This window comes from Phoca vitulina, unplaced genomic scaffold (assembly GCF_004348235.1).
Source record: "Phoca vitulina isolate PV1807 unplaced genomic scaffold, GSC_HSeal_1.0 scaffold2, whole genome shotgun sequence".
Taxonomy (NCBI): Eukaryota; Metazoa; Chordata; class Mammalia; order Carnivora; family Phocidae; genus Phoca; species Phoca vitulina.
The window spans coordinates 7,741,389-7,758,609 of record NW_022589705.1 but is presented as its reverse complement, the minus strand read 5'-3'; positions in this window follow the sequence as shown (position 1 = coordinate 7,758,609).

Below are 17,221 nucleotides of genomic sequence, written 5' to 3'. Positions count from 1 at the left end.
TGCTGATCCTCAGGAAGACAGAATGCTGAGGAAGCCGCCAAATTGTCAGAATTTTTCATGCAGCTTTTCTAACACTGTCTGGATTGGTTGTAGGCTGAGAAATAATTATTTTCCACATGAAGATCACCGAGGACATACTAAGTGGCATTATTTCAAGTTAGATCTTGAGACATAATTTTTGTTTATTCCTGTATGTAGAGTCCTCCTTCCAAGATCTGCTGGGTTGGAGGCTTGATATTTCGAGGGTCTGGTTTTAGCTCCTTAGCTTCTTCCTGACTTTCCTGTTTTGTTTTGTCCCCTGACAAATGGCCTTATCTCTCCGATCTTTCCAGGGACTGTAGGGAGGAAGGCGAGGGGGGGAGGTTGTCTGTCTAGTACTACTCTAAGTGCCTCTTAAGCCAGGCTATGGAGTGGGGGGTTGGGAAGGGGCTGGTTTTTAATTTTTTTTAAGCATCCTGAGTAGTGACAACATTCACAGAGTCAGTGGATATTCTTGTTGGATTTCTGGGTTCAAATAATTTCAGAAAGCGTTAACTTAAAATAAAACAACGTACCACCATTGTAACCATTTTCAAAATGCAAAGAATGAGCAAGGTAGGTGTGCGCCCTCTCTCTTCTCTACTCCACATGAGGTCTGTCCCTTCGGAAACTGGTTTGGGCAGATAGGGGTTGTCCTATCTCTCTCCAGTTCAGGTGTATTCAGAGACAGGAGTTGAAAATCAGTGTATGTTTAGCAGATTTCCCTAAAATTAGGAGCCCCACACATGAATGTTATGAAACAGCGAGACCACCCCGTTTCCGGCAGGGTCTCTCTGCCTGAGACCTCCTTCCCTTCTTCAACTGGTGGGAGTCAGCTCAGCCATCCTCTCCTCAGGGAAGCCTTTCTTACCCCTTCTTTCTTCATTGGTCTGGGTTAAATACAGGCTTAAACTTCCTTCTCATAAAGCCTTAACTTCTGTGTAGCATTGTAATGGACTGCTTACAAGTTGATTGCTTTGCCAGAGTATGTTTCTTAGGAGATTTTTTTTTTTTTAACCCCATCTATAGAAAGTAGCACAAGATCTGGTATATAATAGGTATTTAATAATATCAGTTTGCTCATGGAAGGAAGGAAGGAAAGAAGGAATAGAGGGAGGAAGGGAGGAAGGAAGGTCAAGGAAATCCCATCAATACCCCTCCTCACTCCCCCTACTCCACTTCTCCCCCCCACCACCACCTACCCAGCTCTGCCTGATGAGAGGACCAGTCTACCTCAGTTACCAGCAGGAAGCAGCAGTAGAGGTCCTTGAGCATAAAAAATTAAAAAAAAGAAAGCAAATGCATTTTGGATTCCTAATTCACCCAAGGTTCTCCATTTGCTAGGTGTCATCGGTCTGGCATCAAATAACTGAGATTGGCAGAGAGCCCACACAAAAACAGGCAAGATGTTTATGTGCCAAAATAGTATATTTTAAAAATTATCCTGTTCCAACCAAAGATTTTGTTCCGAGTGGCATCTAGCTCCATGCAGGAGAAGTGGAGAGTTCTAGCCCTGGTTTTGATGCTGCTGGTCACCCGGGGCCCTGCCTTTCATTTTAACTTGTTCATCTGGAAAATGAGTCTGTGTTTAAAGAATGAGTTGTGAGCCATTAGTAGGTCGTGTTGTCAGTTTATCGGGTTGCACCTGGCATTTTCTAATTGAAACCGTTGACCGGTTGTGGTAAGGTAAGGATGGTTTCCTGAAACTTGGTCTGGTTATACTTTGTGCCTGTGGGTACTAGGTCAGGGTATAAAATGTACTTCTGACTCTGTTGTCAAGGTCAAACGTTTGGAAAGAATTGGGTTGGATGATAAATGAGGCCCTTCTCATCTTAGTGTGTGTGAATTTGGCAGGACCGCAGCACACCATCAAAACTAGAGGGAAAGGAGGGGCCGGCAAGAATTAAAGAGAGATCAATGGGGATAGCACTAAACAGGTCAACTGCAGTCAGGAGAAGCTGACGCAGAGCGCCGGAAAGGAACCAAATAGAAATCCCTCAGAGAATTGGGCAGCTTGGCTCTTCCCCGCCTTCCTTCCCGGCCTTAAGTCTCCGAACTGTCTGTTGCCTTTATTTTATTGGTTCGGAAGAACATTGGCATTTTCCGGAGCCGTTCCCTCCAGCCCCACCCCTACCCTTCTCCCCCGGTTATGTATAACTCCCCTGTGCGCCTCCTCCCGACCCCATCCCGGTGCGCCCACCTCTGTGCACAGGTGCTGGGCCTAATCCCTGCTGGGTGTCTGGCTCGCACCTCTTTCTATTCCTCTTTGGTGGTCTGCCGCATGTACCCTACACACTCTTGGAGCCAAGAAGCGTGTGTTGGAATGTGGGGTCTGGGGGTGTGGATAAAGGGGTGGAATGTTCCTCTGCAAGAGCCCAAATCTTCCCAAGGAGGCAGATCAGTATAAATTAAAAACATATATTTTAATCTCAAACATTGTTTCAATTTACATTAAAAGAAGGCATAAGACTTTATTATTATTAGTTTTAGTCAGAGGAGATCCTGAGCTTTAAGCATTGGAGAATCACTGCTCAGTGTAGTCAGCAGGGCCTCCCATGACCCACCAACTCCAATCACCTGGCTCTGCTTCAAGGTGGCAAGGTCGGCTGCGTGGGGGAGACAGGTGGAAATGCTTCCTTGAAACCCTGTTGCAGAGTGACTGATGGCAGAGGTTTGGGCCTCAGAGTAGGGACAATCCGATTTCTACGGTCCCTTCCAGTTATCAGATTCTTAACTTTTATGATTTAATGAACAAATGAGAAGTGATAGGAGATTTTAGCGGGTACCTACACTTCTGTGATTGGGGGAGTCCAGCCTGAGGACAAGGAGATAAAAGACCTTCGTGTGCAGCCTAGGCCCCCTATTCTGTCTACAGATGTTCCTTGGACAGGGGTTAACACAAACCCATCAAAGAATGGACTGTTCTCAAGGCCCGTGGTGGGAAAAGACGTTATGGACCATGCCTCTAGATTCTTGGACAAACATTGAGTCACCGCCAGAAAGCAGAGGTCTGGAGGCTAACTGCTAGCATTCCAGGGTTCTAGTCCTTGGCAACTGACCTGTCAAATGACCTTTGACATCTGGCCTGACCTCTCAGTTTCTCATTCTTCCTTTTCTGTGGAGTATTCAGCTGAACAACAATGCCTTCCATCGCCAAACATTTCTCAAGGTAACGTACATAAATTCAAAGTAGTGGTAGTAGTAGATAAAGAAGTAGAAATAGAAGAAGCAGTAAATATTCCTGCCATCCTGTAACTTAGGGAACTGAGGCACGGAGGGGTTAAGTACCCTGCCCAAGGCTGCGCAGGGATTGGTGTACGTGACTGAGTCTGCAACTGCCAGAGGCAATGTGAATGGAAGGTGACTAACTGGTATTGGTTGCTGGGAACGGGGGTGGAAGTTGCTGAAGGGGAAGACTGGTCTGACCCTGCCCTGGAGGAGTCTCGAAGTGATTCTGAGTCACAGCCCTGTGAGGTCCCCCTCCGGAAATGGCACTGACTGCAGCTGGAGTCCTCAAACATTTTTGCCCCTGTATCTTTTTTTTTTTTTTTTAAGATTTTATTTATTCATTTGAGACACAGAGATATATATATAGAGAGAGAGCATGAGCAGTGGGAGAAGCAGAGGGAGAGGGAGAAGCGGACTCCCCGCCGAGCCAGGAGCCCGATGTGGGGCTCCATCCCAGGACCCTGGGATCATGACCTGAGCTGAAGGCAGACGCTTAACCATCTGAGCCACCCAGGCACCCCTGCCCCTGTATCTTTTAAGAGAGTTTTGAAAGGGGCGCCTGGGTGGCTCAGTCGTTAAGCGTCTGCCTCCGGCTCAGGTCATGATCCCAGGGTCCTGGGATTGAGCCCCGCATCGGGCTCCCTGCTCAGCAATGGAGTCTGCTTCTCCCTCTCCCTCTGCAGCTCCCCCTGCTTGTGTTCCCTTTCTCACTGTGTCTCTCTCTGTCAAATAAATAAATAAAATCTTAAAAAAAAAAAGAGAGAGTTTTGAAAAACCATGTGCCCCCTGGCACCTAACATTTTTTTGCCTTTAGCTTCAAGAGTTGTAAAAGTTGTAAAACACAGTGACTGGCCTTTTATAAATATTAATTAAACTATGAAATCACTCTTTTAAGTGCATCTAAAGATTTCATATTAATATCAGTTACTTGATATTATCCTGATGGATTTAGCTAATTCATGATGGAACTCTCTAAATTGGAAGTGCCATATTGTTTCTTTTTTTCTGTGAAATCATATTTCGATTCCTCTTCCATGTCTTCTTAAGATAATTTAGTGATTGAAGGCATTTTATTGGTCCTCTACTATACATACTTTTCTGCAACAAAAATGCATAAATTAAAACTCATTTAAAAAAATCTTTCCAGTGACAGAGGTTCTAATTGTTCAAAAATATTATGATTAGTAACATTTATCAAAACAATAGATTTACGGGGCACCTGGGAGGCTCAGTGAGTTAAGTCAGACTTTGGCTCAGGTCATGATCTCAGGGTCTTGGGATGAGCCCTGCATCAGGCTCCCTGCTCAGCGGGGAGCCTGCTTCTCCCTCTCCCCCCACCCTTGCTTGTGCTCTCTTGCTCACTCGCTCTCTCAAATATATAAATAAAATCTTTCCAAAAAAACCAGATTTATTACAAATGTTTATAATTAGTAAACATGGGTTCACTTCTTTTTTTAAAAAAAGATTTTATTTATGTATTTATTTATTTGAGAGAGAGAGAGAGAGAGAGAGCATGAGTGGGAGGAGGAGCAGAGGGGGAGGGAGAGGGACAAGCAGACTCCACGCTGAGTGCAGAGCCCTACTCGGGGCTGGATCCCAGGACCCTGAGATTTTTTTTTTTTAAGATTTTATTTATTTATTTGAGAGAGAGAGAGAGACAGCATGAGTGGGGGGAGGGCAGAGGGAGAGGCAGAAGCAGACTCCCCACTGAGCAGAGTCCGATGCGGGGCTCGATCTCAGGACCCTGAAATCATGACCTGACCTGAAGTCCGATGCTTAACCAACTGAGCCACCCAAGCACCCCAACACTGGTTCACTTCTTAAGAAGTGAAATTTTATTGGGAATTTGTCTCTTAAGGAGATGGAAAGAATGGGGAAGTGTTTATGTTTCCTTGATTAGAATTAATTGTGGACTTGTCCCTTTGCTGTCCCAGAGATTTTTTGTACCTTAGAGCAATGCATCAGTTAGTAGGAATAGAGAAGAATGAGCAGTAAACTTTTTAGTGTGTGAAGTGGGAAGAAGGCAATTGAGGGGGAAAAAAAGGAGGGAAAAGGAAATCAGGGCTGCAGATGCCCTCTGAGGCATGTCAGTTTAGGGAAGAATATGAACGGAAACGGAGGCCCTGGAAATTGATTCCGTTGAAACTAACCACCGCCCTGTACCTTTTGGAAAGTTTCTGTGCATCTGAACCACCTACGTGTGAGCCTTGCGCCTCCATACCTGCCCTGGGGGAGAAACTGGGCCAAGGTGGCAGCAACCAAGCAGTGCTCTTTGTTCTCCATCCCAGGGATTTGCATACCTACAGCCCCTCCTTCAAGGTCTTCCGGAGTCATTCTGGAGCCGCTGGGGGTGGCTTTCTTGTGCTCGCAAGCTGGTCTTCTTCGCTCTTCTGGGGTTTCTGCCCATTTTGGTCCATCTTCTGAGCAGCAGACCTGCCAGCCCCTTAGCTGCCAGAGCTAGTGTAGACAGTTCCGTATGAGGAAACTGAGGTTTGGACCCCATACCCGTAGGCTTTTTCTGGCGCAAACAGTGGCTCTCTGGGGGGTAGGGGTGTCCCCACCTTGACCGACCCAGCGTCCCTCCCTGGGATGAGGGGGACTTGGCAGGGAAAGCACCTCGTGCTGACAGTTCTTACGGGGGGGAGGGGGGTGGAGATCGTTGAAGCATATCATCCCATTTGGTCTCCCTTTTGGTTCTGGAATGGTGATAAATGCTCCAAGCGGGCCAAAGTACCAGGTGCTATGAAAGGGGCCCCTGACCCCAGACTGCACTTTATATTTCAGCATTACCCCAATTTTCTTCACACCCAAGACTCAAATGGCTCCTTTTCTTGGCCTTCTAATTTGTCTCCTTGGTGAACTCATATTCACCCTTCAAATGTCAGTGTAACCCCTCCTTTCAGGATGCCTCCCCTTTTCTCTGAGGGCCTTGGGAGGTGTTTGCTATCTCCGCGCACTTACTATCTTGGTACATATCTCATACATATGTGTTAGTCTTTCTCTCTAGGTAAACTGTGGGCTCCTTGAGAACAACGTCTAGCTTTATCAGAGACTATATACATCCCCAGTGTCTGCCATGGGGAGTGGACCAAGTAGGTGCTCAAAGGATGTTTGTGGAATTGAATGTCATGCCATTTGGACAAACTTAGAGGGAAAAAGGACAGTAAAGGCACACCACTGATTTTGGCCTATGTCATAAATGGGGATGAGTAGAGGACAAGAAGTGTTCATTAATACTTTTCTCTGTCTTGTTATGTTCTGGTGCATAAACCGAAGTAAGTGGCTCTCTTTCAATCACTGGACATGCCTTCGGGTGCCCACCTCTCTTGAGGACAACCAGCTCATTCCATGGAGCCCTGTGATCTAGATGCTCTGGAGTCTGGAGGATGCTGGGGAGGGGACAGAGCCTTTTGGGCACAAGCTGTTACACACAGCAGGGTTCTGTAGATAGAGTCTCCATCTCCTGACCAGAGGTGAAGGAGGGGCCTTCTGTGTTTCTCCTGCCAGTTGGGATGAAAGAAACAGTCAATGGAGAACTAGCTTATTATCTGAACTCAGCCCCCTCCAAACAATGCTCTGGTTGATACATTCTCTGCTCTTTTCCAAGGGGAGGGAACAGCAGTAGGCTGATCTATGAGATCTTCTGGCCCAGACTTAGAAGGATCTGGACTTACTATTCTAGGGGGAAATCACCTTTTTTTTTTTTTTAAGATTTTATTTATTTATTTGACAGAGAGAGAGAGAGCACAAGCAGGGGAAGCGGCAGGCAGAGGGAGAGGGAGAAGTAGGCTCTCTGCTGAGCAGGGAGCCCAATGCGGGGCTCGATCCCAGGACCCCGGGACCATGACCCAAGGTGAAGGCAGCTGCTTAACCCAGGTGCCCTTAGGGGGAATTCATCTTAACAGGATTTTATCCAAGCAAGCCAAACAGTGTTCACTGCATTTGGTGCACAACAGTGCTACTGAAAACGTGGTCCGTCACTGACAGCATTAAAATATCTTGGGAGTGTTAAGAATGCAAATTCTTGGGCCCTTCTCCAGACCTACTAAATCAGAACTCCTGGGTGAGGCCCAGGAAACTGTGTTTTAATAATCTCTCAAGGTCATTTTTATGTATATGAAAGTACACACATACACACACGCGCGCGCGCGCACACGCGCACACACACGCACACACGCCACACGCAGGGCCGCCTACAGCTCCAGCAGCTGCTAATGACACTGGGTCGTTTCCCTGTGGCTGCCCTCGGCAGGGCTCTGGGATTTGTTTTTCTCTACTGTGGACCTTGTTCATTTCCTGCTGCTTCCAAGAGGTTGGGAGAGGAAAGAGAGTGAGAATGAAGGCAGGAGGGAGGGGCAAGGGGTTAGCTAAGGCAGTGGAGCTTTCAAGAATGAAAAGGAAAATGCTTAGTGACAATGTTCCTTTGTCAAGAGTCAGCTTTATGTTGATGGAGCTGCAAGTCATTAGCAATCCAGGCACATGGCAAGAGTTGACCCGGTCATTCTCTGGGGCCAGATCGCCCTCTGCTGCCTACTGATAAATAACACTCTGGGACTCTGGAACTGCCCAGGAAAATGGGAAGAGTCAGTCCCTGGGGCTGGGGTGGGAGAGAGGACGTGACTAAAGCCAAGAGGTCACAAAGTCACCACTTCAGGCTAGAAGAATCTTGTTAGGATCTTGTTTGCAGGGAAGGAAGAAGTAGCCAATTCAGTGGGTGTTTCCAGGATCCATCCAACAAACAGTGGGGTTCTGCCAAGCTCTCCAGCGGCTCCCATGATTCCCAGCTCCCAGCTTGATTTGGCTCTGCAGCTGCTTTCCCCCTTCTTCCTCATCCTTACCTCACCTTGAAAAGAAGGGGCGTTTAAAATCAGAGGAATACAAAACAAGATGGAATTTTTTGGTGTGGAGGCATCTAGGGGCAGTTAGTCAAGGCTCAGACCTTTTTTTCAATCTCATTTTCTGAATCCCTTTGTTTCCTTTGTCTCCATGAAAGCACTATGTCTTTCTGTCTTTATTCCCTTGCCAGGGAACTCTTACCCCACAGTTGTGGAGTCAGCCCTTCTTTATTGCCCCACTTTATTGCTGTTGGGAATTATGGTTCATGTGGGTCACTGGTGAAGAGAGCAAAGATTTGTTCCCAGAATAAAAGCTCAGGCACAGCAGTGGTTCCTGCCAACCATGGGGCGGTGACCCACTTCCTCCTGGTTCTCGCTTTTGCCCCTTCTCGGCTCTGGCGGGAGCTGGCCACTGGCCGGCTGTTGCCCCCTCACCCCCTACCCTGGGACTTCCTCAGAGTGTAGGACTCCTGCTGGGGAGATACCTTCAGGGTCAGGTCTGGAAAATTACTTAAACTGCCCTAAAGGGGCTCAGATGGAGTCGAGAAAGGGAAGGGAGGAGAGAGTGGGAGACCGAGGAGACGAAGAGTAGGGGGCAGAGATGGAAGTGCATGTGAGGAGGAGATAAGAGCAGTGGTTAAATTTTTCAGAATGTTCTGGTGTCATGAAATACTCTAGCCTCTCCCCAAAACATCTTCATGTACAGAATAAGGCTATCTATGTGATGCCAAGCCCTTTAACCAAAACAGATATTTTTAGATAAAAATGTGGTTGTTTGCTTGGCTTTTGGTCCACATGGGACCAAATATCTGGATCTTTAGATAACCACATTTATATAATTTTATGTATATGACCACAGATATATGCCTGTTGTGTATTTGTATTAAAATCACAATACCTTTTGGGTGCCTGGGTAGCTCAGTTGGTTAAGTGTCTGAGTCTTGGGTTTGGCTCAGGTCATGATCTCTGGGTCATGAGATCGAGCCCCGCATCGGGCTCTACACTCAGCACAGAGTCTGCTTGGGATTCTCATTCTCTCCCTCTGCCCCTCCCCCTGCCCATGCTCTCTCTGTCTCCAAAATAAATAAATTAAATCTTTAAAAAAATCAAATCAAATCAAAGCACCATTACTTACAGTTATAAAATAAGTAAGACCTGGAGATACAATGTACAGCACAGTGAATACAGTTAATAATATGTAATAACTTTGTATGATGCCAGATGGTAGCTAGCTTTAGTGTGATGATCAGTTCCTAATGTATATAAATGTTGAATTACTATGTTATACACATGAAACTAATATAATATTATATGTCAACTACGCTTCAATTAATTTTCTTTTTTAAATCAAAGTACCTTTACACTGCCTTGTGATTATGACACTTAAAAGACAATTTCATCTCTCATAACTAACCTACTTGGTTGCATTCATTGTGAGCAGTGTTGCATCTCTGGAACAACTTTGTGCCTGGAGTTGGATCAGAACTCCAAGAAGAAGGGGCATAATCATAGGTACTTTGGCTGCAGACACAGACAGGCCAGGGGTTAAGGAGAAGAATGGTATTTAATAGAGGGCGTGACTGTGACAAGGTATGGTGACAGATGTTAATTAGACTTACTGTGATGATCGTTTTGCAATACATACAAATATCAAATCACTATGCTGTGCACCTGAAACTAATTTAATATTATATGTTGATTGTATCTTAGTTAAAAAAAGAGGGTGTAAGTAGCTACGTAATTTGCTGGGCTCAATGCAAAATGAAAATGGAAGGCTTCTAGTTCAAAAAGTATTAAGAATTTCAAGATGGCAACAGCAGAAGTACGGGGCCATTGTAAGCACGGGGCCCACGGAGCCAGCTCCGGTGGAGGGTCCCGTAGGGAGGGTATGGATTAACAAATTCAAGGAGCAGTGATGTGTCTCCTCCAGTTTAAGTTTCCGTCCGTTTCAGTGTCATTCCTTCTGCCATCCTCAAGGCATCTGGCAGGTTTTATTGACACCCACTTGCTGGTCCTAGCTGTACGTTGGGGAGGGAAGGCGGGAGTCCGTGCCCAAGTTGGGGAGACGCAGCTGGGGGAAAGCAGTGGTAGTACCGAGGAGGAGCCAGTCCCCAGATGGCGTCAGGTGGCCTCGGAGCTGTGGAGAGGCACCAGGGGTGGCAAATGTACTTGGGGAGAAAACCTGCAAATGGCAGGATCACGTTCGCTTTCTTCCACAAGCAAACAAAGCGAAGGGGCAATCCAATGAGATTTACAATGCAAATCAGCTTCTCATATTCCAGAGAAGACAACTTGAGGTCACTGAAATGTATATATGGAAAAAAGGTGGCCTGATTCTGTAGTCTTAGGCTAATGAAGTCTTGGAACACTTGGTTGCATAATCAGGCATAACTGATATGACATGCTTCATGGCTTGGGGTATAAATATAGTCTTATCTTTTAATTTTTCATTAATCACTTGAGCCCCCCCCAATGTCTTTATTTTTAAAATTGTTTTTTAAGGTAATCTCTACACCCAGTGTGGGGCTTGGACTCACAACCCTGAGATCAAGAGTCACGTGCTCTACTGACTGAGCCAGCCCAGGTGCCCCCCCTCCACCCCCTCGCCCCTGAATTGTCCAAGAACAGGGAGCTGCTGCAGGTCTGGCCAGGTCCTTGCTTGTGGGGAGGAACAGCAGCGACGAGTAACTCAGAGAGCGGAGGAGGAGATGACGTTGTTGTCGGCTGTTCCCTGAGGTTGAGAAAGCAGCTCCCCTCAAGTTCTACTTTACTTCCTTCCCCTCCTGGACAGAATCAGTGCTGTATTTGTGCCGGAATGACCCAAATACATCCTTCCTCATTTCTTTCTTAGAATTACGAAGCCCTGCCTAGCATTCAAATCTCACTTTTCATAGACATCAGTCATAAACTATCAAGACCTAGGCAACACACTGATGAAATTTAATATTAAGGAAGATAATAAAACATATTTAAATATGTTTAAAATGTGTATTTTAAAATATGTTTAAAATATGTATTTGAAATGTTTATTTCTAAGTTTCAATAATTAAAATTGCTGTTGAAGACAAGAATTGATTGTTGCTGCTTCCTCCTGCTAAGGGAGGTGATGAAATGCACTTTGATATGGAAAGAAATCTCTCTCTTGGTCCCTGATCCTCCCAGGGGCTATGGAGGAAGGAGAAAGAAAAAGATTTCTAAGTGGCCGTGAGGCGCTGACTCTGGGGAAAATGCTTGCCGCTTAGCTGAGCAAAGTCTGCAGAGAGAGGCTGGGGTTGAGTAGGGGGTGAAGAGGTCAATTGTTTTGTATAATAAGGTGAAGGGGAACTGAGTTTCCCGGAGGTCAAAGAACGGGGGAGCCTGAAAATTAAATAAGCAAGGAAGCTTTGGGGAAGAAATGAAGATCAAATTCAGTTTGTGTTGTGTTTAAGTAATGTAAATTGCTTCCTGTCCTCACATCTTCAGTAAAGTCTGCTAAACACATAGGTGCCTGGGGTCTACAATTAATAAAACAACACGTAATACTTGCTGTGTATCATATACTATTATAAGAACTTTACATACACAAATTTCTTTAATCCTCATAACCTTATCAAGTTGGTACTATAATTCCTTTTTATATTTATTTATTTATTTATTTTTAAAGATTTTATTTATTTATTTGACAGAGAGAGACAGTGGGAGAGGGAACACAAGCAGGGGGAGTGGGAGAGGGAGAAGCAGGCTTCCCGCCAAGCAGGGAGCCCAATGTGGGGCTCGATCCCAAGACCCTGGGATCATGACCTGAGATGAAGGCAGATGCTTAACGAATGAGCCACCCAGGCGCCCCTCCTTTTTATTTTTAATTGAAGTGTAGTAGACATACAATGTATTAGTTTCAGATTACAACATAGTGACTTGACATTTGTATACATTACAAAATGCTCCCCCTGATAAATGTCAACATCTGTCACCATACAACGCTATTACAATATTATTGACTATATGCCCTATGCTGTACTTTTCATCTCTGTGACTTATTTATTATATAACTGGAAGTTTGTGCCCTTTAATCCCCTTCACCTATTTAGTCTGCTGCCCCATCCCACCCCCTTTCACAATCATTAGTTTGTTCTATTTATGAGTCTGTTTTAGTTTTGTTTGTTCATTTGTTTTGTTTTTTAGATTCTACATATAAGTGAAATCATATGGTATTTGTTTTTCTCTGACTTATTTCACTTAGCGTAATACCCTCTAGATCCATCCATTTTGATGCAAATGGCAAGATTTTGTTCTTTTTTATGGCTGTCTCTATATCATTGTGTATCTGTATATCTATACACCTCCCCCCCCCCACCTTTATCCATTCATCTCTGGATGGATACTTGGCCTGCTTTCATATCTTGGCTATTGTAAATAATGCTGCAGTAAACATAAGGGTGCATATATCTTTTCTAATTAGTGTTTTCATTTTCTTTGGGTAAATACCCAGTAGTGGAATCACTGCGTCATATGGTAATTCTATTTTCAGTTCTGGGGGGAATCTCCATACTGTTTTCCACAGTGACTGCTCCAGTCGCTTGCATTACCACCAACAGTGCATGAGGGTTCCTTTCTCTCTGCATCTTTGCCAACACTTCTTATTTCTTGTGTTTTTGATTTTAGCCATTCTGACAAGTGTGAGGTGATATCTCACTGTGGTTTTGATTTGCATTTCTCTGATAATGAGTGATGTGGAGCATCTTTTCATGTGTCTGTTGGCCATCTTTGGAGAAATGTCTGTTCATGTCTTCTGCCCATTTTTAGTTGGATTATTATTATTATTATTATTATTATTTTGGTGTTGAGTTGTATAACTTCTTTATTATTTTGGATATTAACCCCTTATCTGTTATATCATTTGCAAATACGTTCTCCCATTTGGTAGATTGCCTTTTTGTTTTGTTGATGGTTTCCTATGCTGTGCAAAAGCTTTTTATTTTGATGTAGTCCTAATAGTTTGTTTTTGCTTTTGTTTCCCTTGCCAAAGGAAGCATATCTAGAAAAATGTTTCTGTGGCTGATGTCAAAGAGATTTCTGCCTGTGTTTTCTTCTAGGAATTTTATTTTTATTTATTTTATTTATTTATTTTTTCTTCTAGGAATTTTATGGTTTCAGGTCTCACATTTAGATCTTCAGTCCATTTTGAGTTTTTTTGGATATAATATAAGCAAGTAGTCCAGTTTCATTCTTCTCCATGTAGCTGACTGGTTTTCCCAAAACCATTTGTTGAAGAGACTTTATCCCATTGTATACTCTCGCCTCCTTTGTTGTAAATTAATTGACCATATAATCATGGGTTTATTTCTGGGCTCTCTATTCTGTGACATTGATCTATGTGTCTACTTTTGTATATCACATCTTCTTTATTCATTTATCTATTGATGAACGCTTGAATTGCTTCCACATCTTGGCTGTTGTAAATAATGCTGCAATAAGCATAGGGGTGCATCTATCTTTTTGCATTAGTGTTTTTGTTTTCTTCAGGTAAGTACCCAGAAGTGGGATTCCTGGATTGTATGGTATTCTTACTCTTAATTTTTTGAAGAACATTTATGCTGTTTTGTATAATGGATGAACCAATTTACATTCCTACCAACAGTGCATGAGGGTTATTATTCCATTTTTATGGATGAAGAAACTGAGGCTAAGAGGGTAAGTAATTTGTCTATAATCACTCATGGTTAATATATTTTGAAATATCACTAAATATTAACATGCTATCATTTATTTAAATTCCAGTCATTCAAAAGTTTCAAAAAGTTATACATCAAATACCTGGTGACTAAGTTTTAGGTTATCAAGCTTAAAATTAATGGAGAGATATAACAAGAAGGAATGTGGGCCAGGACTGATTTTTATTTGTTTGTTTGTTTTCTATTTTTCTTTTGCAAACTAAAGAATCACTGACGTCAAAACTCTGGCCACTTCAAAGTAAAAACGGATTAGCATGGCAAGTGTAAAGACAAAGAACAATGCTAAGAAGAAATTGGAGTTAGAGAGGGGCGCCTGGGTGGCTCAGTCGTTAAGCGTCTGCCTTCGGCTCGGGTCATGATCCCAGGGTCCTGGGATCGAGCCCCGCATTGGGCTCCCTCCTCCACAGGAGGCCTGCTTCTTCCTCTCCCGCTCCCCCTGCTTGTGTCCCCTCTCTAGCTGTGTCTCTCTCTGTCAAATAAGTAAATAAAATCTTAAAAAAAAAAAAAAAAAAGAAAGAAATTGGAGTTAGAGAGAATGAGGAGATAGTAAATAAGCTTTTTAAAAATGCCCCCCAAGGGGTCCTGGGCTGGCTCAATTGGTAGGACACACCACTCTTGATCTTGGGGTAGTGAGTTTAAGCCCCAGGTTGGGTGTAGAGCGTACTTAAATAAATTTTAAAAATGCCCCCCCACCCCCGCCAATCTCTGGGCCCAGAGAGTTATGTTCCATAGTAGTAAAATGATTTGTGGATGGGATCATGGATCTACCAGCAATTTTCTATCTTTGAGCCAGAAGTTATACACATTTTAACTTTAAATATTCTTGAGAAGTTGTGGTGAAAATAAAAGGGTGTCCAGAGCCTGGAAAACATCATAAATTTCATAAATAAGAGAAGGGCGGATTCCAGAACCTCATACCAGGAAGTAGGATGTTGTTCACAGGAAAAAAAATCCCAGAATAGTGTCTTAAATAGTTGTTTTGTGGATACTTCATAAAGAATGTTGTTGACACTTGGAATGAGTTTGAGTTTTCTAGGAATATTTCATGTCAAATTATCTATGTTTTATTTTATGATAAAATTATCAGATATGTAAATTAGGGAGATGTAATAGTTACACTCCATCTTGATTTTAGCAAGATATTTACAGAGTCTGTTAATGTCATTATGGAAATGATGAAAAATGTGACAAGATTCTAATACGGTTTGCTGGGTTACATGGGTTAAATTGCTCATGTCAACGCAAACTGATTCAGAGCCTTTGATCCTGTCCCGCATGGTGTTTTTATCAAGGACTTAAGAAAGCATTTTTTTTTAAAGATCTTATTTATTTGTTTGAGAGAGAGAGAGAGACTGCACTAGCTGGGGGAGGGGCAGAGGGAGAGAGACAAGCCGACTCTCCGCTGAGCAGGGAGTCCAGTTCCGGGGGCTCCATCCCAGGACCCCAAGATCATGACCTGAGCTGAAGCCGGATGCTTAACTGACTGAGCCACCCAGGCGCCCCCTTAAGAAAGCATTTTTATTAAATTTCTACATCTAGAAATTTGGGAGCAATATTTAATGAATTAGGTAACAGAGTCAAGACTCAAAATTATCTTATTATTTACTCCAAACCAACAAGAATATTATTGAATCCTTCAATTAAGTCTAGGACCAGATTGAACAGGTGTGAGCGTTTCGATAATGGCGCGAAAGAAAATCCTATGAAAACCAGTGGGGGCGGTGGGGTGGTCTTCATTATTTTTAGTATAACTGCTAAAAACAAACAAACCAACCAAAACAAAAAAATTGAAGAACTCTGTCAACTATACTTCAAGTAAAAATTTATATAAACGAAAATTTTTTAAATCTTAAAAAAAAAAAAAAAATTAAAGAACTCTTCCTTCGGTGGCCACTCCTGGAGCTCTGTATATGGCTTGGTGTGCCATTCTTTAGCAGGATCCTTAAAAAACTGGCGGATATTCAATGATAATAACACTGTGCAAGAGCCTTTGGTATCCATTTTCTTGTTTGTTCTTGCAACAGTCCTGTGCGATGGCTATTACTATCCTCATTTCACAAATGGGGAAATGTGGGCATAATAAGATTAAGCATTTGCCCCAATTCATACAGCTATAATTAGGATTTGAGCGCAGTCTGGCAGGCTTCCCCACCCTTATGCTTAGCCGCTCTGCATGCTACTTTTCAGAAGAATGACCACATCAGTATTGTCCTAAGTTAAACTGTGCCTTAATGGAAATGGTTAAAGAGTTTGGGTCTGTATTTTCACATATTCTTAATTTCTTGTGGAAAATGTGGCTCTCAAGGGCTTAATTAGAACAGAAAGGGTGATCAATATCTGCTACACGTAAAGACTTTGTAATCATTAGAACTTCCCAAAAATGGAATGAGCTGCTTAAAAAAAAAAAAAAGTGTGTGTGTGTGTGTGTGTGTGTGTGTGTGTGTCTGTCCAGGCTCTGGGTGCTGGAACATGGCAGAGACAGGTTTCTGTTCTTAGGGAGTTCTTGTCAGTGTTTCAGTTTCTTGCAAAATGTGTTCAAGACAGCTCGTGATTCTCACTGGATTCCTGCCAGAAGGGATGACATTTTTTTAAAAAAGATTTTATTTATTTGTTTGACAGAGACAGACACAGCAGTAGAGGGAACACAAGCAGGAGGAGTGGGAGAGGGAGAAGCAGGCTCCCCGCGGAGCAGGAAGCCCGATGCGGGGCTCGATCCCAGGACCCTGGGATCATGATCTGAGCCGAAGGCAGACGCTTAATGATGGAGCCACCCAGGCGCCCCTAGAACGGATGACATTTGAGTTAGGTCTATACTAGGTTGGGATTTGGACTGGTAAATCTAAGTTTACAATTAACCCAGTGATTCCTATTTGTAAATATTTGGATAGTTTGATGTTTAAGATTTTAGACACATGTTAGCTACGTATACTAAAAAGAAATAGCCCACAGTTACTGCTATCATTCTACCCACATTCCCTCCTCAGTCACTCAAGCTACTGCTGTTGATGCTTTAACCGTTATTCAAATTGGACTGGGTTATATGTCTTCACAGACTCGGACACAAACATTCAGAGCAGTTTCATTTGTAAAAGATCAAAACTAGAAATGGCTCAAATACCCAACCGTGACGAATGGATAAACATAATGAGGTACATCCATGCCATTGGGTATGGCTCAGCAATAAAAAGGAAGGAAATGTGGATACAATAATATGATGGTTCTCAAAATAATTATATCGTGTGGAAGAAGCTACACGAAGAGCTCTTGTTGCGCTATTTACTATTTAATTATTCACAGGGACAAAAAATGCGGGCTGTTTTGAGTCCAGAAATTAATGGATTCAGAAAAAATTCTCAAAATGATTGCGTAGAAGACAAAAAAGGCTGCTTTAAGGAGCTACACAGAGGTGGCCCAGTTACTGAGAACCTC